Source organism: Musca autumnalis, unplaced genomic scaffold (assembly GCF_047663935.1).
Source record: "Musca autumnalis isolate F117 unplaced genomic scaffold, ASM4766393v1 scaffold_1, whole genome shotgun sequence".
In the NCBI taxonomy this organism is placed as follows: domain Eukaryota; kingdom Metazoa; phylum Arthropoda; class Insecta; order Diptera; family Muscidae; genus Musca; species Musca autumnalis.
In genome coordinates, this window is record NW_027411644.1 from 233,337,941 (window position 1) to 233,362,535 (window position 24,595).

Sequence of the window (24,595 nt, forward strand, 5' to 3'; positions counted from 1 at the left end):
CGGTCTGTTCCCTCAAGTACCTCCTCCACAACACTTTTGTACTTTAATGCTAATCCACATTTTTGTCGGCAAGTTCAAATGTCCAAAAAGGGCCACAAAATTCTGAAAAGACCCTAAGTACATTCGACAGATACATTTTTTACTTGTTATACCCTCAGCCTTTAGGCTAAAGAGGGTATTTACACTTTGATACGACCAAAAATGTGCCTCATCGAAATAATGGTTTTAGACCCCAAGTATGTTTGTACGATATCCGTTTCAGACAATTTTGAGTAGATCTAGCAATGTCCGTCCGTCTGTCTGTCTGTCTGGCAGACTGGTGCGCACGATAACTCTCGAACGGATCAATCGATTCGGTTCAAATGTTGGATATCGAAATATTTTGTCCAGATTCGATTTAAGTTCGAAGATGGGCCATATAGGTCCACTCCTTCAGGTACCTCCCTTACAAATGTTCAAAAATTGTCGCAAAATTTGTGCGCACGGTAACTCTTGTAGGGAATAACCGATTTGGTCCATACTTTGCACAACGTGTAATTTCTACCAAACTTAGATGAGCTTCCAATATGGACTCAATAGGCCCACTCCTTCGAGTACCTCCCACAGAAAATTTCGGAAAAGTTCAGTTTAAGTCCTGGTCTCGAATCGCTTTGATGTTTGTTTACGCAAGTTTTATTCACTGTCCTCTATGAGACGCTGTAAGCTTCATTAGGGGCAAGTCCATACTTCCTGAGAAAATAGCCTGAAAGTTACAAAAAACCCTATGACACCATGTGTAGTGGTTGGAGCGCAAGATAACTCTCGAACGGATCTGCCGATTCGGTCCAAAATTTGCCTTTCGTAATATTTTGTCCAAACTTAGTTCAAGTTCAAAGATGGATTATATCGGTCCACTCCTTCCGGTACCTCCCCCACAAAAGTTCGAAAATGTTCGGAAAATTTGTGCGTACGATAACTCTTGAAGGGAGTAACAGATTTGGTCCATACTTTGCATATTCTGAAATTTCTACCAGACTTAGATGAGGTTCCAATATGGACTCAATCGGTAAACTCCTTCGAGTACCTCCCACACAAAATTTCGGAAAAGTTCAGTTTAGGACCTGCTCTCGAATCGCTCGTTTTTGTTGTAACATCTTGTATTCACTGTCTCCTATACGAAGGTACAAGTTTCCTCAGGGGCAAGTCCATACTTCCTGAAAAAATAGCCTGAAAGTTGAAAAACAAACCCTATGACACCATGTTTATGGGTGAAAGCGCAAGATAATTCTCGAACGGATATGCCGATTCCGGCCAAAATTTGGCCTTCGTAATATTGTTTCCAAACTTAGTTTAAGTTCGTAGATAAGCCATATCGGTCCACTCCTTCAGGTACCTACCCCACAAAAGTTCAAAAATATTCGGAAAAAATTGTGCGCACGATAACTCTTGATGGGAGTGATCGATTTGGTCCATACTTTACACATTCTCATAATATCTACCAGATATGGATCAGGTTCGAATATGGACTATATTTGTCCACTCCATCCTGTACCTCCCACGCAAAATTTTGTTAAGTTCACTTAAAGACCTGCTATTGAATCACTTTGATTTTTGTTGAAGCAACTTACATTCGCTGCCTCAATTACGATGGTAAAAGTTGTTTCAGGGGCAAGTCCATACTTCTTGAGAAAACAGCCCGAAGGGTGTAAAAAAACCCCCTTCCTTTAAGTACCTTTTCCGCAAATTTTTTGAACTTAAATCCTAATCAACATTTTTGTCGGTTCATGCGACCAAAATTTTGAAACCCCCTAAATACATAAGTTTTTTGTGAAAAAATTGTTTCAATTTGCACAGGCTGAGGGTATATCTCTGTCGGCAAAGCCGACTGATACTTTTTTACTTGTTTTTTTTTTTTTTTGTTTCTGTGGCTGATGGTTGGAGTTGGGGGATTTGAACACCATCACTGGCGCCTCGTTTTCTGATTCTTGGGATTGTACTGAGCAAAAAAGTCAACTAGACCATATGTATACGGTGAAAATCGAGCCCCCGCATTTTCACTTGAAGTTTTTTTCAAGGATTTTTGGATATTTGGCATATAACAACCAAACCACTAAGATTTTCGATCCATTACAAAGACAACAATTGTAGCCAAGACAATAGTTAAGAAATCTCAAGTACATCACAAAAGCATTGGAACGCTCCTTCAGATAGTTATGCCCTCGAGAAAGTGCACATTTTTCGGAAAATATCGATAGACACTGTGCTACTAAATGGGACTCAAATTTAGTGGGTGGAAAATTCCTTGTGGAGATGAAAGTCCTTAGTGAGTGTACTAAGAATCCAAAAGGAAATTTTCCCCATATGTCAAGTTTACGAGATTCGCGTGATTAATGGTTTAATTTTGGCCACTTAATTTGTGAGAAAATAGCTTTATATCTCTGTTAAGCGTTATTGTAGCTGTAAAATCTCGTCTTGTGGAACTTTTACTACGGTTCAAAAAATAAAGGATGAAAAGGACATGTGAGGAATTGAGTTAGAGGGATGAAATATTCTACAAAAAAAAATTCACCATTCGATTTGACTGAAGACATGTAATCTCAAACTGAAGGTACAATAACGCTTAACCGAGATGTAAAGCTATTTTCTCACAAATGAAGGGGCCAAAATTAAACCATTAATCACGCAATATTTCGGAAACTTGAGCCATGGTGAAAATTTCCTTTTAGGTTCTTAGTACACTCACTAAGGGCTTTCATCTCCACAAGGAATTTTCCACCCACTGACTTTGAGTCCCATTTTGTAGCACAGTGTCATTTATCGATATTTTCCGAAAAATGTGCACCTTCTAGAGGCCATAACTACCTGAAAGAGCGTTTCAATGTTTCTGCGATGTACTAGAAAGTTCTAAATTATTGTCTTGGCTACAATTGTTGTCTTAGTGTTGGATCGAAAATCTCTGTGGTTTGGTTGTTATATGCCAAAATATCCAAAAATCCTTGAAAAAAAGTCAAAATCCGGGGGCTCGATTTTCACCGTAGACATATGGTCTAGTTGACTTTTTTGCTCAATACAATCCCAAGAACCAGAAACACCAGGCGCCCGCTAACACTTTTTTCCTTCCATACAAATCGCCCCGGCCTACTGAGGGTGTATCTCCTTCAGCACAGCTGACTGATACTTCCTTACTTGTTACTTTAATGACAAATACCTCTGCTACTATTTGGTTTATTAAAGACGTGAAAAATGCAAATCAAGAATACCAGCAAAGCTTTCAATCAGTACTAAGTATATGTCGACAGTTTGTATATTTGTGTATTTTGTTTGTGTATTTTTTAGTATCTCCCTAAAAGAAATGTTTACGAGTGAAAAGATTATGCAAAGGGGTAGTGGTGTGGGTATCACATAGTCGGTCCCGTTTTGACTATAGCCTTTGCTCACTTGTTTTATATAATAATGTTTATATTCGCTTGATCAGCTTAAATTCGTAGTCATTTTAATGACGTCCGTCTAATAAAATCAAAATAGAGCTGGCTCTCAATGTCAAAAGTCTGAAATTTGGCGTTTTCGTTTCACAAGGGCAGAACACGCCCATGACGAATATTTAGGATATAAGTCGATTTTTTTGTTGTAATGCCTTAGGCATTGTTGATTGAAAAAAAGATAAAAGTTCGAACCGGCCGAACTTAACAGTAATTTTAATTATTTTAATATAATAAATCTTATTTCCCACTTGTTTAGCCCCTGCAGCTTCGAACATCTCTATACAGTCAATGATTTGCTAATTAAAAGAAAATTCTCCCCACTACACAACATTAGATGTTCATCAAAGAATTTCTTAATGCAATCTCAAGTGCAAGCGATTGAAAAATTACCTTATCGGCATTTGCCCCCAATGAACGCATGAACGCCGCTTTGACAGGTGCTGAACAACTTAACCTTTTGGCTTTTAAAATCAACACAAAAGAAATTAGTGCTGCAGGGAAGGAGATGCTGCTAGCTTTAGTCTAATAGCCGTATACTGTTTGCAATGGGTCGAAGACTGGCAGGGGGTGGAGGTGGGCAAATGTGTGTTGGTTGATTTGTTTGCTTGGTTGGTATTATCAACACAAGTGCCGGTATCACCTGCACTTGGCTACAAACGTTGTTAGCTAGCATCACCGGCAGCAGAATCTGCATAGACAGCACAATAATCTTTGTTCTCTTCTCATAAAACCTAATTGTGGAACAAAGGCTAACGCCATGCCAAGCCAAGCCAAACAGCCAGCAGTCAGTGCAAGAGGCAGCCACAAAGGCATTTTGTCTGCAAACAAAACGAAAAACCACCTCAAGTATTAATTTATAACAACATTATGATGAGGATAACAACGACGATGATGCCGTTACTGATGATGACGACGATGAGATCTTATCAGATCGATCTATATAGCAGCAGACACAAAAAGTAGCAAACGAACGAAGAACAATTACGATAATGTTTGATGTGAATTATTATGACAGCAACAATTTTTCCAGCCAACTCAGCAACAACAATTTGATATGATACAATTCCATCTACATATTCAATAGAGAGGAGAGCAAAGCGTTAGACCACCGACCCCCAGACACCTTCATGTATTCCAAAGTGGTGGACATACACACATTTGTATAATTATTATTATAGATGACCGATGCGATTCGCATGTCGTGTTGTCGGTAAGGTAGGAAAGATGGCTTGGAGCTTTGCATTGGCCTCTCTCGCTTTCGCCCTCTTCCATAAAAAGTTTCCCTGAGAGATGCATTTAATTGAAATGTTCTTTAGTTTGTTTGTTGTTGGCGTTGTCATCATTGTCGCCTTCCACGCATACCTACTAACTACGTCGAAGAGCGTTCTTTTACTTTTTTTTTTTTTTTTGTGGAAAAAGATATAAAATAAATTGCGATAGAGAGAAGAAACAAATACCACAAAAAAAAACGAAACTTAAAGATAACTAACACAAATGCAAAGCAAATCACCGGTTCAAGAGATTTACGATTGAGGAGATTGAACTGAGGGGATTGTGGGGAGGGGATCAAAAATCACAGCGATGCAGAACTGCAAAACTATGGTGGATAGTGAGAGAGAGAAATGCCACTGCTACATTTTTTGCAAACTTCAAAACTGCAAAAATCTTGGGCCACACTCTCACGTTTTTTTTTTCACTTTATTTTGGCTTTGAATTGAGAATTTGATAGAGAGAATTAATCAAAACGAAAGGGTTTGCTTTGTATGTGAATGTGGTGGACCGTGTGGCCGTGTGTTTAGCACAAAATCTATGGGTGGTTGAACTGCACTTTAACCAAATGATGAATGGCTTTTGGGCATTTGCGCACAGTGGCTTTAAAGCAAAGCATTTTTTATTTGAAACATTAAAAACGGGCTGAAAGTCTCGGTCTATTTTGTATATACAGTGGCGGCCATATAATTAAGAACGACATCGTATTAAAAAGTATTTGACTTGCTACGTTCCAAATATTTGAATATTTATATGGAACAAAATTTGTAAATAAAGTACAGGGTAAGCACTTTCAAATAAAGCCAAAACATGTTTTAATTCTCCCTCGTTTATACGAAAGAAACCACGATTTATTAAAATAGTCATAAATCGACCTGGCCACATAATTAAGAACGATATAAGTAAAGGTTACTTTAAGGTAATTTTCATACACAATATGTGAATATATCGTTATATATTTTAGAAATCGGTTACTTTGATTCATTTTTAGTATCAATTGTCCTTCAATGGTACATATTATTGAGTCTAAGTTTGATAATTAGGGCATACCTAACGTTTTCAATAATTTGTCCATAATTTGACGAATTTATTTTATTTTTGGGATCTAAAGCCACAGTTTTGGCTTCCTCTCATTCCCTCGATGACGCTCTAAACGATACCCTGTGATTGTCGTTCCATAGTCGGCGCTTATTTACCCTTAAATTGGTTTTTACCCCACTTATTTGAATCCTTTACGTGGGAATTGTCTGGGAAGTAGTTTCGTATGAGCCATTTCCACCTTATAAATCGGCAGGATTGTTGTCTGCAGGTAGTAGACAGAAAATAAAAAAATAATTTCGTTTTGTACAAAAAATTGGCCTAACGGTACACCGAACAAAAATGAAAGGTTTAACATTTTGAAAGCCTTCATTGCACAATGTCTTTGTGGGTGGGGTAAGCATAGTTATGTAAGACTTTTTAATCAATGAAGCTCTTATTAATATCAAAACCAGTCAAATCAATAATTTTTATGGATGAAAATACGATTTTTGTATAAACTAATGTTTGATGTACATAACAAAATTATTGTGGAATTCGAGCATTCAAAACATTATGTTAATAAATGTTATATTCGGTGTGGAATTCTTCCAATTTTTGTATAGACATTATATTATTGTTTCATTTCCTGTCTACTACCTGCAGACAAAAATTCTACCGCTTTATAAGGTGGAAATGACTCTTACGAAACTATTTCCCAGACAATTCCCTCGTAAAGGACTAAAACAAGTGGGATAAAAGCCAATCTAAGGGTAAATTAGCGCCGATTATTGAACGACAATCACAGAGTATCGTTCAGAGCGTCGTCGAGGGAATGAGAGAAAGCCAAAACTGTGGCTTTAGATCCCAAAAATAAAATAAATTCGTCAAATTATGGGCAAATTTTGGAAAACCTTAGGTATGCCCTAAATATCAAACTTAGACTCAATAATATGTACCATTGAAGGACAATTGATACTAAAAATGAATTAAAGTAACCGATTTCTAAAATATATAACGATATATTCACATATTGTGTATGAAAATTACCTTAAAGTAACCTTTACTTATATCGTTCTTAATTATGTGGCCAGGTCGATTTATGACTATTTTAATAAATCGTGGTTTCTTTCGTATAAACGAGGGAGAATTAAAACATGTTTTGGCTTTATTTGAAAGTGCTTACCCTGTACTTTATTTACAAATTTTGTTCCATATAAATATTCAAATATTTGGAACGTAGCAAGTCAAATACTTTTTAATACGATGTCGTTCTTAATTATATGGCCGCCACTGTATTTTTAAACAAATCTAGTTTTGGTTTGTGGGTTTTCCGAACTTTTGTGCTGCTTATCTCCGATTGTAAAGAAAAGATGCGGTAAAAATTTCAAAGCGACCTAGCTAGGTAAGTATTATAGCTCAATATATAAGGCGCTTGTTTAGATTGGAAGTAGGATTGAGGTCCAAGAAGGAGTTAACCGATATAATCAGTCTTCGGACTTCATCTAAGTCTGAAAGAAATATTAGAGTGTACAAAAACAAAACATCGGAAATAAGGTAACTACGAAGCCCCGCAGCAGAAACTGCAGCAAATTTATTATTATCTCTAGTCTCCGGCTTGAATGTGGGGTTGCATTGCAACCGGCTTTCTGAGCCATAGACCGCACCAAACTAAGGTGGTAAACAGGGCCAAACACATGAACACAATCGGTACTTCACTACGGTGCAAGGGCGCTGATTGGTCGCATATAACCAGTTCGTATTGTGAGAACACCGTTGGGTTAGACCGGAAGGTAGGTACCCACGTTAATCATGACATTTCTGTAGCTATTGACAGGTATGACATCCCTGACATCGAGGAGAAAGTCTCCAAAGTTGCAGGGAAGATAGATTGGGATAAGTAACCTATAGGCACAAAAGTAATCCTTGTCTCCACTTCCAGTCAAGATATTTTAACCCAAACCATCGGAAATGATATTGAACGTGGTCTTCTCTTGTCTATATGAGACCACAAGAGGTCTTCTCTTGTCTAAAAAAGACTTCAAAAGGTATTTTCTTGTCTATAGAATACCTTAAAAGGTACTCTCTTGTCTATAGAAGATATCTAGAGGCCTTTTCTTGTCTATAGAAGACCTCAAGAGGTCTTCTCTTGTCTATAGAAGATCTCTAGAGGTCTTCTCATGTCTATAGAAGACCTCAAGAGGTCTTCTCTTGTCTATAGAAGACCTCAAAAGGTCCTCTCTTGTCTATAGAAGATCTCTAGAGGTCTTCTCTTGTCTATAGAAGACCTCAAGAGGTCTTCTCTTGTCTATAGAAGACCTCAAGAGGTCTTCTCTTGTCTATAGAAGACCTCAAGAGGTCTTCTCTTGTGTATAGAAGACATCAAAAGGTCCTCTCTTGTCTACAGAAGATCTCTAGAGGTCTTCTCTTGTCTACAGAAGATCTCTAGAGGTCTTCTCTTGTCTATAGAAGACCTCAAGAAGTCTTCTCTTGACACTAGAAGAGCTTAAGAGGTAGACCTAAGACCTAAAGAGGTTTTCTCTTCTCTAAAGAAGACGTCAAAAGGTCTTGTCTTGTCTATAGAAGACCTTGAGATGTCTTCTCTTGTCTATGGAAGAACTCATGAGGCCTTTTCTTGTCTGTCAAGGGGTCTTATCTTGTCTATAGAAGACCTTAAGAGACATCCTCTTGTCTATTGAAAACCTCAAGTGGTTCTCTAATGTCTATGGGAGACCTCAAGGGGTCTTCTCTTGTCAATGGAAGACCTCAAGAGGTATTTTCTAGTCCAAGGAAGACCCCAAGATATATTCTCTTGGCTACAGAAGATCTAATGAGGTCTTATATTGTCTATAGGAAACCTGAAGAGGAATATTCTGCAAGGAATAACATCCTCCTTTCTGAAATTCCTTACCCTCGGGACTTCAGAGAGATCGTAATGTAAGCGGATGATTGTACTATCTTAGCGTGGGGTCTTATCGTCGATGACATTTTTGATGTTTTTTATATCTATATAGCTTGCTTAGTACAGTCCTTGCATCTGAAGAATATGAAAATATATGCTGCTAAACCCACTGTCACACTGTTCACCACTTGACGACAGATATGAGTCTCCACCTTAATAAATTGGTTGATGGTGTCCTGATTCGATCCGATCACTTACTATTCCAAGATGTTGGGTGTGACGTTCGATAGAATGTTAGGCAGGTCTGCGGTAAGCTATTGGGCGCTAGTGTGGTATGCAAATTTTAGCACTACCCAGGGGAGGAATATTCAAACCTGCCATATTTACACATGTTAGTCGAGGACTAAACCAGAACAGGCCGAGCGACACAACATTCATGACGGCTCTCGACATATCAAAGGCCTTCAATACTGTCAACAAGCTGTTCGAGGACATAGCGAAGAATTTCCTTCAGCAGTGTTTAAAACGTTGGATAATTAACTGTAAGTGTGGACGCCGGTCGTTTGAGGAATTCATAGGTAAGTACTCGAAGAAAAAAATAACTAGAGTGAAATAAGGAGATCTACTACCTCACTGATCACCACCTATATAACTGAAATGAAACTTTCCCTGGACATATTGATCGATGGTGTCCTGATTCTGACCACAAATACCCCAAGATCGTGTTCCACTGGATCAGACTTGTTAGCTTTGGATAACCACGGCAAGTCATTACTTCTTATGCAGAAAACATTGGGGGAGGAAATTTGTAAAGGAGAATCACAACCATTAAAAATTGGTTTGGCTTTACCTCGTACCGCAATCGGTCGATTCACAACCCTTTAGCGAAAGGGAATTTCAGCTGATAAGATCGCACCTCTAGTTTGTAAGGAAGTTTGAAAGACCTGATCCCTGTTGAGACCCCAGTGACGATTGTGGGAACCTCCTGTTCTGGTGGCAGTACGTCTTTGCAAAATCCACAACATGGGAAGGCTGAAGAGGTGTCAACGCTGTCGGCAACCCAATCCACCTCAAAGGTGGATCCAAATGCGATAACTCGGTCTCAGACTGAGAAGGTTCAGAAGGTGTTGCGAACTGTTGATCCCCACTCCGTTTTAACTAACCAGACCGCTCAAAACAAACTTGGGCCTTGCGATCCATTGGACGTTGACTCTGTTTTTATACCCCAGTCTTTAGGCTACCGAGGGTATATACACTTTTATAAATCACATTTTCTTTGGTTGGTTTTAGACCCCAAGTATACAAAATCCGTTTCGAACAATTAGAAGCCATGTCCGTCTGTCTTGAGCACACGATAACTTACGAAAGGATCAACCGATTGGGTCCAAAATTTCCTTCGGGTACCTCCTCCACAAAAGTTAACAACTTTTCACTAAACTGATGCGCACGATAACTCGTAAGTAAGGAAGTAACGGATTTGGTAATATTTCTACCAGACATTGATCAAGTTCAAATGTGGACTATATCGGTCTACTCCTTCCGGTACTTCCCGAACAAAATTTCGGAAAATTCAGTTTAAGGTCTGCTCCCTAATCACGTTGATTCTTTTTGCAACAATTTGTGTTCTCTACTCCCATTATGACGGTACAAATATTTTCAGGGGCACGTCCATAATTCCTGAGAAAATGGCCCGAAAGCTGTAAAAAAAACTCTTGCAGCCATGTGTGTAGTGACTGCTGCGCTTGACACTTTTAGAATAGTCCAACCTTTGAATAACGGAATATTTCTGTGAATCTTAGATAAAGTTCAACAAGTGAGCAAAGGCTATAGTCGGGACGGGGCCGACTATGTGATACCCTACACCACTACCCCTGTGCATAATCTTTTCACTCGAAAACATTTCTTTTAGGGAGATACGAAAGTTTTCACCTATCTGGCTTTTATACCAAATGACTTAAGGCGAACTGAACCAAAATAATTAATATTTTAATCTTATATTTTATTATACACACAAAAAACTTGTGCTTATGCGGGAGACTTTAATTTTTTTTAAGATTTATTTATTTCCATTTTTTAGTTAAAATAGAAATTTTGACATTGACAGGTCACAATTTTTTTTTTAAATTGATATTTTATAATTCCTTTTCGCTTAAGTACAAGATTGTTAGGTTCTTAATGATCCCACAAAAACATATGCTGATCGTTTTGTTCATTTTCGCGCTACAGTGGGCACCACAAACTTCTTTTGTAAAAGAGTGTTTCGTAGGCGGCCATTTGTCAGAACACTGTGAAATATTTTTCAACAACAAAAATTCCGAAAGTAGCTCAAGGCGTGATCTATCAGATGAAAATCTTTTAAAGAAATTTGGTAGATTTCTTGTAAAAAAATCAAGAAAAATTTCATAAGAAGTGGGCTCTAAGCTCTCCCCTTGAAACATTTCCAACAGAAGCAAACAAATCTGACATTGAAATAAAATTCCATAAATTGAAAACAAGTGAGAAAAGGCTATAGTCGGTACGGGGCCGACTATGTGATACCCTACACCACTACCCCTGTGCATAATCTTTTCACTCGAAAACATTTCTTTTAGGGAGATACGAAAGTTTTCACCTATCTGGCTTTTATACCAAATGACTTAAGGCGAACTGAACCAAAATAATTAATATTTAGTTTTATATTTGACTACTCTCGACGTCACCAACATCAATAGGCTTCTATCTCTGTGAGAAAATTTCATGATGATCCGATCAAAATTCCGACTTGTAGTGTGATTGCAGAAAAAGTGGAAAAAGGGATGCATTACCGAATATTGCGATATCTCTATTATTTGACCACCTTCGCCAACCTAATTTGCATAATATTAAAGATGGGATTTTCTACTTTCTTAGTCAGTCTTTGCTTTTAGAAGGTCCCCAACCAAAGGTGTAATATCCGTCATTATTATTAAAATCGCAAAAATGGAAAGTTGGGTTCTATTAGCGACTATTGCGATATCATCGTTATGTGACCACCTACGACAACCTACGTTACATCATTTCAAAGACGCTGAGATATTTGCTTTGGAATTAAATGTAGTCTTTTTCTCCAAATAACTTTTTTGCTCATTCCGACCCTTAATTATTATCCGACCATCACCAAAATAAATAGGATTCTTCCCCTCCGGGACCCCCATCAACACCCAAAATTTCGTGACGATCCGATCAAAATTGCGACCTGTAGCGTGATTTCCAAAAAAATGGAAAAATGGGATGTATTACCGACTATTGCGATATCTCCGTTAGTTGGTCACATACGCCGATCTAATTTGCATCATTGTACAGATGGGATTTCCTACTTTCATAGTCAGGCTTTGCTTTTGGAAAGTCCCCAACCAAAGCTGTGATATTCGTCATTGTAATTGAAATCGCAGGAATGAAAATTTGGGTTTTATTTGCGACTATTGTAATATCTTCGTTGTTTGATCACCTACGATAACATACTTTACATCATTAGAAAGGTGATATTTTCTACTTTTATTGTCAGGTCTGGCTTTTGGTATACCCCATATAGAAGCTGAGATATTCGCTTTGGAAACAAACGTTGTCTTTTTATCCACATAAGTTTTTTGCCCATTCCGACCCCTGAATATTATCCGACCATCACCAAAATCAATAGGCTTCTTCCCCTCCGGGACCCTCATCCACATCCAAAATTTCGTGACGATCCGATCAAAATTGCGACCTGTAGCGTGATTACAAGGTTTAGATGGACAGACGGACAGACGGACGGACGGACGGACTGACGGACGGACACACATAGCCAGATCGACTCAGCTCGTCGAGACATTCATTTTGGTATATATAAGTATGGGTCTACGACCATTATTTCGATTCGTTACAAACTTTTTGGGCAAAACCAACTTATAATACCCTCCCCACATAGTGGTGTAGGGTATAATTAGGAAGTCCCAGCGTCTTTTTCAACATCACAAGCATTTCACCAAATTTGTTGACACAATTGGGATCAATATGAATCTCAGAATGTCTTCATTAAAATATGTCACTTTTGTTAGAACGCATCCAACAAATGTTTTGTTACTCGCCAGTAAAATTCAAATAAAAAAGCGGATGTGCGCCAAGCTATTCTGCATCATAATAATGGTGACATTTTCCTCTTCCATTGATGGGGTGTGCGACTACTAAAAGCGGAGATATTCGCCTAAGAATAAAACTTTGAATTTTTGTTACATAGATTTTTTACCCATTCCGACCCATGAATATGAATATTATCTGACCATAACCAAACTCAATACGCTTCTTCCTTTCTGGGACCGATAAAAATTGCAACTTATGGCTTGATTACAAAAAAATGGGATGTATTCCCGACTATTGTGATATCTCCGTTATTTGGCCACCTACACCAACCTACTTTGGGATTTTCTACTTCATAGTCAGGCTTTGCTTTTGGAAAACGCCTACTAGAAGCGGAGATATTCGCATATGAATTATTATGCATTCTATTGAATTTACTCCACATAAATTTTTTGTCCATTCCGACCCCTGAATATTATCCGACCATCATCAACATCAAATGACCAGAGATGCATTACCGACTATTGCGATATCTCTGTTGTTTGCCCACCTTTACATCGTTGTAAAGGCGAGATTTTCTACTTTCTTTGCCAGGTTTTCATTTTTTTATAACTTTTATAGAAGATTTGAAATAAAATGTTGACTTTCTCTCCAAATAAGACCATCACCAAAATCAATTTCTTCCTCTATGAGACCTCCATTAAAACAAAAAATGCTACCTGTAGCGTTTACACATAACCAGATGTAAACTCAGCTCGTCGAGACATTCACTTTGGTATATATAAGTCCCAATTTACATTAGGCAAGTTTACTTACAGCAAGTCCCTGTTTGTAGGATAGACACGTAAGGGGAATGGAAATGGAAAAAAATGCTCGGACCGGCAATTTTCAGGCAATTCCTTTTATATTTTTTGTATTTGACATTATTTTCATTGTTTTGAAAACAAAACTTGTCGGAACAGAATTGCCTTTAATAAAACAAAAGGCAAGTTCAAAAAGGAACGGAAAAAATTGCCGCAAGTAAACTCGCCTAATGTAAATCGGGACTAACGAAAGAAATGTGCCTCAACCTGATCCATTTCACACAACCTTGAATCGATTTATTCTTCTGCGTCCCTCTATTTGTGGGATTGATTGGTGCTCACTATGTAGAAGGAACTCAGCGAAAATTTTTTAGGCACATATCGTTACTTCATGCTTTTTTACTTGCATTATTGATCATTAAGCTCGATTCCAACTAGAAATTAATTTTTAAAAAAGCCAAAATTTTCAAATAAAAATAAAATTAGCTGAGCCAGACTGGGGTTTGAATCCACGTCCTTTAAAGACACAGGAAAAAGTGTTGTCACGGCGTGTTAGCGTTCAAACTCATTACTTTCAAAGACAGCGCTAAGCGTTTGTCATGAAAGCACAACTAAATGGGAAAATCCCCATTGTTGTTGTAAAAACAAAACAAAATGCATTTAAAAGAAGAACAGTTCGAGGACAGCGAATCTGCTCCACATCCGATATGTCCGATGAGCCTTTACCAAAGGCGAAACATGCATTTCACATAGTGGTGGGTGTGTTGGTTCGAATCGTCGGCTTTCCATTTTCACTTGCATTATTGATCATTAAGCTCGATTCTAACGAGAAATTAATTAAAAATTAATACTAACAAGTAAAAAAGTGTACATACCTTCAGCCAATGTGAAGCGAAAAGTTCACCTCCGGACTGATCGAATGTATTTAAGGTCTCTTCAGAATTTTGTGGCTCTTTTTGGACATTTGAACTTGCCGACAAAAATGTGGGTTAGGATTTAACTGCACTAAGACAAAAATGTTGAACTTTTGTAGGGCAGGTCCTTAGGGAGGACCGATATGATATTTTTTAAATATTGGGGAGAAATACCGAAAGTTGTGGACCGGTATTGCCCATGAAACTCAGTTTGGATATAATATGACGAAGACCAAATGTTGGACCAAATCGGTTGAACAGTTTGAGAGTTTTCGTGCTCTCCGTCCGCCACATAAGGTAACATAGGTTTTTTAAACCTTTCGGGCTGTTTTCCCAAGAAATATGGACTTGCCCCTGAAAAAACTTTTACTGTCGTAATGGAGGTAGCGAATGCAAATCGCTTCAACAAAAATCAATGTGATTCGAGAGCAGGTCTTAAAGTGAACTTATCCGAAATTTTGTGTGAGAGGTACCAGAAGGAGTGGACAAATATAGACCATATTCGAACCTGATCTATATCTGGTAGATTTATGAGGATGTGCAGAGTATGGATTACATCAGTCACTCCCTTCAAGAGTTATCGTGCGCATATTTTTTCCGCCGATTTTTGAATTTTTGTGAGGGAGGTACCTGAAGGAGTGGACCGACATGGTTTATCTTCGAACTTAAACTATGTGTGGACAAAATATTACGAAGGCCAAATTTTGGACCGAATTGGCAGATCCGTTCGAGATTTATCTTGCGCTCCAACCACTACACACGGTGTCATAGGGTTTTTGGCATCTTTCAGGATATTTTCTCAGGAAGTATGGACTTGCCCCTTATGAAACTTGTACCGTCGTATGGGGCACAGCGAATACAAGTTGCTACAACAAAATTCAAAGCGATTCGAGAGCAGGTCCTTAACTGAGTTTTCCGAAATTTTGTGTGGGAGGTACCCGAAGGAGTGGACCGATTGAGTCCATATTTGAACATCATCTAAGTCTGGAAGAACTTTCACGATGTACAAAGTGTGGGCCAAATCGGTTACTCCCTTCAAGAGTTATCGTGCGCACAAATTTTCCGAACATTTTCGAACTTTTGTGGGGGCAGGTACCGGAAGGAGTGGACCGATATAACCCATCTTCGAACTTAAACTAAGTTTGGGCAAAATATTACGAAAGCCAAAATTTGAACCGAATCGGTTCATCTGTTCGAGAGTTATCGTGCGCTCCAGCCAGACAGACAGACGGACGGACATTGCTCAGTCGACTCCAAATTGTCTGAAACACATTTCGTCCAAACATACTTGGGGTCTAAATCAATATTTCGATTAGGCACAGTTTGCTTGTATGAAAGTGTATATACCCTCGTTAGCATAAATGCTGAGGGTATAAAACAGGGCTCCGTAGACGGTCATTTGAAATAAAACTACGTAATATTGTTCAACAAAAAAATTAAGAAATGCTCTTTCAGATGAAAAATAAATCTACCAAAAAGGTTTCATAGTTTCTTTGTTTGTTTGACATGTTGCAAAATATTTTGATTTTGGTGTTTCTTTGGAAAAGCCGAAAAGTGAGTGTGATTCTCATTCATATGAGAATACTAGACACTTAAAGAGTTCGGTTTTTCGCTAAAAAGGCATCATTTCAAAAACTGAGAAGCCAATTGATAATTCCCTTCGCCGGGATGAAATCATGATATTGGTAGCGATCAGTAAAATTTTGCAACACTGTCAGTTCGTTTTGAAAAACATTACTCTCTGTAATAGAGGGTAATAAATGAAGTTGAGCCAATGGGGGAATACTCCACTCAAAAAAAAAAAAAAAAAAAAAAAAAAAAAAAAAAAACAAGTTTCATAGTTTCCTTGAAAAAAATTCATGAAAATGGAATTTTTGGGGCTTTACAAGTGGGGGTCATCACCCCTTAACTCATAGTCATTATTAGTAGGGCCCCGGCTTCGATTACAGTTTCCTCAAATATTACAACAACGTATGCCTTGTGAGGGTATTACATATATTCGGCGATACCATTTCACACAACCTTGAATCGATTTTTCCTTGTGCGTCTCTTTATCTAGGTGAGCCCTATGTAGAAGAGTATAACCAATTTGGACATAGCCGAAGGTGGGCTTTATCGGTCTATTCCTTCTGACACTAAGATTCAGTTTATGACTTCTTCTTGGATCGCTGTGCCCAAGGTAGTTTTTGTTTTCTTTATTATAAAGATATAAATTATTTCTTGAGGATGCCGATACTTCCCGATATAGAGGATCCGAAATTTGCTACAAATTCTACAGCCACCAACCGGAAATGTGTTTATCATACGAAGTACGAAAGATATTACGTCCTTATGTTCTTAATTCTGGTTCTCTGAAAAATCCTTTTTTTGTTATTTCCTCCCAAGTAAGACACTGTGCATTTTAATAGTTCGAGACAATGCTGATAATCATGAGAGAGAATAAATCTGGGAGACTTTGAGAGACGCATGTGCTGCTATTGCTGCTGCATATGTGGTGGATCAACTAAAATGGCATAACAAAACATAAAAAATTGCAAACTTTACTCTCCATAACAACAAAAACAAACAACACATCAGCACAGCGAGTGCAAAGCTCTGGGGGGTACTTTGCGAGAGATACAAAAACTTCTTGGGTAGAAAAGGCAGCAAAGCAAAACGTCTACCGGCATATTGGCTGGCTGGCGGATGCATTTGTGTTAGTTAGCTGCAGCCAAACGAAATGAATGTGGCTTTTGCCTGTGTAGTGGTTTTTGGTAGTTTTGTTGGCTGTGTTGAGTTGAGTTTGGCGAAAAACTGTCCGTGTGTCACTTGGATTCATGTATGCGACTATTTCGGTTTTTAGAGTAGAGTCAGACACAATATTATTGCCTGCCACACGTTAGTATCGCGGACGACAATGTGAAAAAATTAACGCCGTTTTTCCACAAAAAAACACCAAACTTCCACTAACTAAAATAAACAATAAATATTTAATTTAAAATAAATAATCAACAAATTCTGCAGTGAATTAATTAATAAATTAATTTTCTACGCCACTAACTACCATTTTTTGGATAATTTTTGTTTAACAAAACAAATTAACAAAAAACAGTTTGCCGTTCAAATCAACGATTTTTGGAGCCTATTTAATTCGAAAACGAAATCATAATAAACCTAGTCCGCGTATACTTAAAAAATAGAAAAAAAAAACAAATAAACAAAAAAATAAAATTGGAAATTAAAAAAAAAAAAGAAATACTACAAAATTTAAAGTGTGGAATATTGGAATTAAAACATCAAAAAAGGAAATTTTATGCAAACGAAAAAGGCTTAACTCTCTTCGAAAATCAAAACCTAAAGTGCGGGGTGAATTTTTGAATGGCTTTTGAAAAATAAAATTCCTTGGCCAAAAATCCTATGATTGGAATAATAAATTAAAAAATGCATCGCCATGTTAGGGAATGCAAAAAAATCATTTTCGAACATTTTAAACCACAAAAAAGTGAAATAAACACCACCTGAAAAAAAAGAAATTGCAAGACAAATATATTCTCATTCAACCGCAATTTAAATTGGATTAAAAATCTGAGTTTTTTTCGTTATAAAAAGTGAGTTAATATCCATAGAAAGGAAAAAAGAAAAAAATTCCAACACTTTCACTTTGTGTTTTGAAAAAATTGAAAAAAACAAAACATTGTTGCCTAGTGTAATTTCAGTTTTGAGTACTAGTTAACGATTATATAATAAAAAAAAAAACTCTCGGGTTTAATTGGTTTTAATTAAACGGATAACAAGCAAACATTGCCAAGCAGAAAAAAACTCGATTTTTCAGTGTGTATAACTTGGCTCTGCCGGTTGCTGCCAGTCTCAAAACTACATTTCTTGCGCCGTCAGCCACTTCTTTAACTTGTTTGTTGGCCGAACACTGGACTGCTGCTGGAGAGCACTCTGATTAGCGCATAAATTTTCTTTGCTGCTGTGGAAACACTTGCTGAGAAGAATTCCAAAAATAAAAGACAATTGGGGATTTTATACAAAATTAAAAACAAATGTAAAAAAAAGGGATTTGAAAATTTCAAATAAGAGGATTTTTAAAAGAAAAAGAATAAAAAAATAAAAATAATTTTAAAAATATAAAAAAATAAATAAACAATAAATTCTGCTTTAAAAAATCCCCAGTTGAAACTGAAAAAAACTAACCTCTAAATTTTGTGTGCAAACCTAACAAAAGTGAACAAAATCTTAAGAAAACGAATGTGAATCAAAGAACACGTGGCAGCTCAAGCTAACTCTTAATTGAATTCACGAAAAACGAACTGAGCAAAGATAGCCGCAGCAACAACAAGTACAACAATACGAAAAAACCGGTAAAAATACAACTCTGTGTTGAAGTGCATCCGCGTTGCATCTCTGCAGCAAAACAAGTTTTACATAGAGGAGCAGCAGTAGCAGCAGACAGAGCAGTCCTCTACTCCCGCTCTTGCATTTCCACACAACACGAACAGGCAAACACACAACCAAAGGCTATTCTCCCCTTTTATTTACACACACAATCTCATTTGGACAAGAGACCAAACAATCAACCCACACACAATAGATCACGAAGCTCTTGTCTTGCTTCGGTTTTTTTCTCCATTACTCTCTGTTACGGGAAGGGTGTGCGTATGCTTAATATTTTTTATTTGCTGTAAGCGAATGCATTTTATGCAATTTCCCCCCAAAATGCAGTTTTCATGCTCTCTTTGCCTAGCAATTTAAAAAGTCTCTTACCAATACTACCACACAAATATAACGGACATCCCTGGGTCAATATCACAAAGCCAAGAGCCAAAGAGAATGAGAGTGTGAGAGTCAATTGCAAAAAATGCATTTTTCAAAACTGCAGTTTTAAAAACTGCATTTCCTAGTAGAACACGCTGCTAGACAAACGAAACGAAACGCACGCTGCTAATGCACCAACAACAACCACACACACAGACACATTACACAAGCAAAAAGTGCATTTCAGCAGAGATTTGTTGTGTGGCGGAAATCAGCCAACGATCTCCAGACAAAACAACAACAGCAACAACAACGTTTGCTGTTTGCTTACTTACCCCCCACTAAAGCCAATGCAAGCAAAAAGTTCTTTGCAATTCGCCATGTGTGAGCGACCAGCAACACCACCACCATTACGATTACACCAAACATTGTCGTGTGCATAGTAGCTTCGTGCATGGAGCTTCGTTAAAACGTCATCGTCGTATTTTTTTGCACACAATCCCAAGCACAAAAAGTGCATCATTATTGCATCTTCTCTCTGCTCTCAACCAGTTGTGTGTTCGTCGTTCGTGCTATAACGCGCGCTTTACACTTTTTTCCAAATCAAAAAAAAAATCGACACGTAAGAATTGTAAATTTTTTTCGGTGGAAATCAGTGAAAAACAAAATAAAAATTAAAACCAAAAAGCCCAAAAAAAAAAAAATAAACAAAAAAAATCGTAACAAAACACAAGTGAAAAGTGCAAAGAAAAAGAACCCGAACAATTTGTTAACTCTTTCGTTTTTTTATTAAATCAAATTCTCTTTGTTTTTTTTTCCTAGTAAAATATTCAACAATTTTAGTGTTCATTGTGTCTAACAACAACAACAAACAATCTTTAAACAAAAACTCTACAAAATTCCAAGTGCTGTGTTCTTTTTTTACAACAACAAGAAATCTACTTAAAAATTGACATCAACAACAACAATCAACAACTCATCAAAACACCTTAACCAACAAATTGGGATTATTCTAACAACCAACAACAACAACTTTACACACACTGTTTTCCCTCAACAAATTGTGCCCTGTAATAGACAAAAAAAGAAAAAAATTCAACTCAACACGACGACGACGCCACACCACTCTCTCGGGTTTTGGTGTTACTTGTTTTTCATTTATTTAATTTTTTTATGAAATAAGTTTTTTATCTATAAAAAAAATACACCAACGAGGCCTTTTCCCCAAATTTAAATAAAAACTAAAAAAACTTTACTTCAACTCAACCAACACACACACACAGAGGAGAAACACCTAAACCCGTAGCCCACAACACCACCACGAACGACATTGCATTAATTGGATTTCACGTCAACTTTTTACCATTGAAAAGGAAAAGGAGATAACCCCAGCCGACAGCAGCTCTACTACTTTAATATCATCAACTCTACAGACAACAACAACAACAACTAAAATCAACACTTCATCTTTAAACTCTACAGCAGGAACTACAACAAATTTGAGTAAGTATTTCGAATGTAGAATTTTTTTTAATATTTTATAAATAATTGAAAATTGAAGAATACAAAGAAGTATAATAAAAAAATATATATAATAACACCATGCAACACTGAAAATGCAAACAACTTCTAGTATGCATTTTTTGAAAGTACATATTGAGACTACAAAAGCCCTAGTAGGCTTTTGTCCTGTCAGATCCAGTTTGGATTTTATGGCCTCATCTCAACCGGGCTAAAATTATAGATTTTTTGCATTTATTGGAGCTTTATCTCAGAAACGATTAGGAATTTGGCTTCGCTGCCTTTAGCCCTAAGATTAAATAGACCAAATAAAAAAGTCCAAAACTCCATCTAGGGCATCAAAATCTATAAAATATAGAAAATTTTACATAATTGCTGAAATTCTGGTCAGTATCAGTTAAACTATTAGGAGTTGAGCCAAGTAACCTTCTGCAAAAATCTTCCAAATAAAGTTCTCAGCAATTCTTTAGAATATTCTGAAACTCTAAAATGCTTACTTCATCTTGTTTTAGCGGTATTTTGCATCATATCTTTTACAACACGTATTTCAAACACAGTTCACACCAACAGTTTATTCTCGTATTTCGGATTTCACCTCATTATAGACATATTTATTAAATCGTCGTTGAAAAAATATACTGAAAACAACGTGATACAGGCATTTTACGACAATAGCATGTTCTGAAGAGTTGTGTATTACATTCCAGCGAATATTTTTCCAAAAGAAAATATTAAGAAAAAATTAACGGTTTTGTAGATATTTCGATATTTCGATATTTTACAAAAATTTGAGGCAATAAATGTAGTATATCGAGTTCATTATTTCTCCAAATATTTTATTCTTGCCCTTATCTACAAATTTGCTTCAGATTTCATATGAAGATTCACATAGGTTTCAGAGATATAACCCAGAATTGCTTTAAAAAGACAATGGAGCCATAAAATCCAAGCTGGATCTGACACAACAAAACCCAGCTAAGGTTTTTGTCATTTGGGTCTGTACTTTCAAAAAATCCTCTGCTAAAATTGTTTGCACAAGATTACCTTAAAAATGTTGCACACTGTAATTGAAGAGGAAATTGTGTAATTTGTGGAATTCGTGTATGTCGAAATTTCATAATAGTTCCAACGTAAAAAGAAAAAAGTTCATGATTTTTTCCAAGAAAACTACCAAATTTTTTTGGTAGATTTTTTGTTTGATCTGAAAAACCGATCTTCATATATTTTTGTGGGTTTATTTAGAATATAAAAGTCTAGTCCTTCATCGATCGATTTTTTAAAAAAAAAATATTAGATTTTACACAAATTTTTGGCTTAACGTTTTCTGGTCATAAAACAGGCAACAATTTTTTTTAAAAATAAAATCGATTTCTTTTCGAGAAAAACACGTTTTTATGGCCTGTTTCACTAAGACGATTCGAATACAAATTCGTTCGAATTGCTACCAAACTCCTATTGTTATGTTATTCAAAAACATAAGTTTGGTAGTAAGTCGAACGAATTTGTATTCGAATCGTCTTAGTGAAACAGGCCATTAGTTTCTACGTTGCATACCAAACACAATACATTTTTGTCTTCCAAAGCTCATATCTCAGGTAATGTTGTTCTGATCGACTTGAAAATTCTATTCTATTCTATGCTATTTCTACTTTAAAATAAGCCAATGAATATTTTTGTTTCTAAAATTTACAAGTGGGGATTACCCCTTAAGGGATTACCATCAGTTGTAGAGCTCAAAAATAGAGATTTGCTATTATTTTTTTTTTTAAGGAAACAACCAACATTCTTTAATATATACAGTAGTTCTAATTTTGCTGTAAATCGTTTTAGTGAGAATTTGACAGAACATTTCTGCAATTTTCAGTGGAAATTACCCTTTTAACCACCTACCCCTTTAAGTGCGAATTGTATTTCGTAACCTTTAATATTTGGAAGGATTTGGCCATTTTCACCGAGAAAATTGTATTTACCAGCCTAAAATTAAAATGATGCTTTGGAAAAATGAAAAAAGTTTTTGTCGGATCTTATGGTATGTCAGGCTAAATATTACACCCAAGAGCCAATTCTTTGGCAGATAGGCGAATCGGATGACAGTCACTTTTGGCAGCTAAAATCACTAAAAATAAGTGCGGCCACAAAATGCGTGTAAAACTTGTTTTGGCGGCTAAGTCAAAACAATTGTATGTCGTTCTATATGTGGAATATAGTGAAATTTTGCAGATTTTAAGATAAAATTATTTTTTTTTAATAGTCGGCACGGTGCTCTTGAATCAAATTTAAATGGAAGGTGCTTACACCTGGGAAGTTTTAGCGGTTTCTGAAACTACAATGTTCATAGATGAGAAAAATCAAAAAATAAAAAAAATCGCCGGAGCCCTTCTTTAATAAATCGAGATTCATGTTGACATTTTTAAGGGTTTTTTCGGTTTTCACGATTTTGCTTGGAAACCGCAAGTCCTTACGAAATGAGACTAAAAAAATGTTGTAGCTATGAAAATTCTCTACAAGATTGACTTTTATGATATATTCGTAGTTTTTACCGTTATTGAGATACCATAGTATTTGTGAACATTGAAAAATGGGATTACCAAGCAGGACTATAGGAAAAGTTTGGAGTTTCAATTAACTGACATAATTTCGCATATGCATTTATCTAATGAAGTGGGATATATATACAGTCGAAATCGCTTATAACTTCGTTGTTTGTAACGTCATATCGGTTATCGACGATATCCAAAAGTCCCAAATCTCTGGGGCCCTTTATAGCCCTATCGCTTATAACGACATATCGGTTATAGCGACAAATTCCATCGGTCCCTTGACCGACGTTATAAGCGATTTCGACTGTACTAGTTTCCAAGCTTTGCCTTCGTCTACCACAAAAACAACATTTAATACGCCTGAAGATCGGCTTAACCACCCGTGAAACGTAGCGTAATGGTTGAATGTGTGGGACTTCGGTAAACTCCTAATTTTTCAATGTATGTAATAGGTCTAATAAGCTCAACTCGAAAGAGAATTAATTAAATATCACTATAAATGACCTTCGCCTTAATAAGGCAAAAATAAAAAAATAAAAAAGGGGGAAATGTTGCCCAAGGGTTTTGAGCCATACTTTAATGGTCTGTTTTTCTAAATCGAAAATAAATTTTTCAAATAATTTTTTTGAAAAATATTTGATTTAGTTTTGTTTTCCATCAAATAGAAATAACGAAAAAAAAGTTTAGAATTTGTATACAAATATTATATTGAATTTTAATAGTTTTGTTGGTGTACAGATCACGTGTTTGTATTTCACTGAAATATCTTAGTATTGGAACAAAATGCATAATTTTATACATTCGTATTGAAACATATTATAAAGTTTAAACAACATTTTGCTCGGTATAATTTTTGTGTGTCAGGGTCATAATAAATTCATTTTATTTCAAAGATATATAAATCCACAATAAAGAATAAGCTGTTCTATAGGATCTCAAGGTTATTGTTTTATAAACATATGTTCGCAACTGATCACAAATATAAGCTCTCTGCAAAAGTTTTTTATCAACTCCTTATGTTACCCAAAATCCAATTGTGCTATTCTGTATCTCTATTTTTTGGTTACCGATTCCATAATTCCATATTTAGTAATTATACCCTCAGCATTTATGCTAACGAGGGTATATACACTTTCATACGGGAAAAATGTGCCTCAGCGAAATAATGGTTTTAGACCCCAAGTATGTTTGGACGGAATGTATTTCAGACAATTTTGAGTCGATTGAGCAATGTCCGTCCGTCTGTCTGTCTGACTGGCTGGAGCGCACGATAACTCTCGAACGGATAAACCGATTCGGTTCAAATTTAGGATTTCGTAATATTTTGCCCAAACTTAGTTTAAGTTCGAAAATGGGC

The 24,595-nt window shown here is 36.5% G+C and overlaps 1 protein-coding gene across 33 annotated transcripts in view; it reads left to right on the top strand.

The window, feature by feature from the left end:
* Positions 1-24,595, top strand: part of Syp (synaptotagmin binding cytoplasmic RNA interacting protein) — a 329,536-nt gene that overhangs the window by 197,501 nt on the left and 107,440 nt on the right. For 2 of the 33 annotated variants that reach the window (XM_073960389.1, XM_073960393.1), the window contains exons 1-2: positions 18,277-19,799; positions 20,000-20,680. The exons of 29 other annotated variants lie outside the window; for them this stretch is intronic. The gene's annotated coding sequence lies outside the window, so the exon portion shown is untranslated. Of the gene's footprint in view, positions 1-17,020; positions 18,025-18,276; positions 19,800-19,999; positions 20,681-24,595 lie in introns of those variants that run through there. 2 more of the 33 variants (XM_073960384.1, XM_073960385.1) reach the window with 2 other exon arrangements.